The sequence below is a fragment of the Bison bison genome, unplaced genomic scaffold (assembly GCF_000754665.1).
Source record: "Bison bison bison isolate TAMUID 2011002044 unplaced genomic scaffold, Bison_UMD1.0 scf7180017853053, whole genome shotgun sequence".
NCBI lineage: Eukaryota > Metazoa > Chordata > Mammalia > Artiodactyla > Bovidae > Bison > Bison bison.
The window spans coordinates 4,615-6,374 of NW_011483626.1; positions in this window are offsets into that span (position 1 = coordinate 4,615).

Below are 1,760 nucleotides of genomic sequence, written 5' to 3' on the forward strand. Positions count from 1 at the left end.
CACCACAGTTCAAAAGCATCCATTCTTTGGCACTCAGCTTTCTTTATAGTCCAACTCTCACATCCATACATGACTATTGGAAAAACCATAGCTTTGACTAGTCGTACCTTTGTTGGCAAATTAATGTCTCTGCTTTTTAACATGCTATCTAGGTTGGTCATAGCTTTTCTTCCAAGGAGCAAGCAAGCAGCTTTTAATTTCATGGCTGCAGTCGCCAAAGATTGTACTCAAACATTATAGTCATTTGCTTTCTTAATGGCTATGACATCTTCTAAAAAGATATTCTCAGGACTTAGTGTTTGTTGACTATAATTCACAAATTGTTTCACTTAAAGACAACTTGTTTAATCTGACATAGAAAGACTTGCAAAATTCAAAATCAGTTTCAACATATTACTATGAAAGATAACATTTGTTATGGAATTATTTTATTCCTTTATTAAATATGGATTTTGTCCACATCTTCAATTGTGAATGTCCTTAATACTGTTCATAAAATATGTATGTATGGGATAAAATCCTAGTTAGTTTTTCTGCCCTAATCATCATCATTCTTCTTTATTTATTCAACTGGGGAAATTCGCTTCCTTTTCTCAGTTTTTGAAGATAGAACTGTGCTTCCTTGGCTTTTTTTTTCTTTTCAGGAGTTTTTGTTTGTTTTTTTCTAATCACATTCATCCTTCCAGTTTACTATGCAGTGGAAATTTTCTATTCATTTTCATTTTCTATATTGGTTTCTCTTGATATTTACTTGAGATTTCCATTTTATTTTTCAGAAGATCTTCAGAAAGAAATTGGTAACTTTTTTCTGACATTCTTTTTTACCGATATATTTCTTTGAAAAAAATTCCTTGTCACTTCCTGTCTCATTACCTCTTACTCACTCCTTTCTTGTCTTTTTCTTCTTGTGGATTTCAAATTACCCTATCTGTTTTCTTTTTATCTTCCTGAACTCATTCCCTGTTAAGTTCCCTTTTCATTCTTTCAGGTTTTATTCACTTCCTTCCCTTTCTATGCTTATTTTTAGGCTTCTTCTATTAATATATCCCAGGTGATTACTGGAATTTTATAGTAATTCACTGTACAGTAGTTAGTTTTACACTTGGTGAGATAAAGGTGATTAAGCTAAGAATGATGACAGAAAGTTTCTTTTAATTTGGGTTCTTCAACATGTGCTCTGATATGGAGTGCCCATTGTTTTATGCATGATATTCTGCTTGTTTTTATGGGAAAGTTAAAACTCCAAAGTTGCTGAGTGAGATAAGTTCCTTTTTTTTTTTACTTGTATATTATGCTATATAGATTGATGTCAAGTTAATCTTGAGACTTACTAGTCCATTTTTCTTGACTATATTCTCAAGTGATTTAAGATGTATAAATATTTTTTTCACAACTTTGCTGGATTTTTTTCCCAACCATAATTATTGTTGTTCTTTTATTTTTATTTTTAGCTTTTTAATCATTAATACTTCAAGGTCTTTATACATACATTTTTTTTCACTCAAATAAACTTCATTGTAAACCTAAAATCTAAAGTTATTTTCCAAGTTATTCCTACACTATTTTGGTATTATATCATAAGAATTATTAAACTCTCATATCCCTACATATCAAATTATATTCTTCAAATTGTAGGAAAGTTTTTAGATGTAGTAGGCTTCAGAGATTTCTTTAGTTGCTTTTAAAATGGACATGGCAAAACCAATACAATATTGTAAAGTAATTAACCTCCAATTAAAATAAATAAATTTATATTTAAA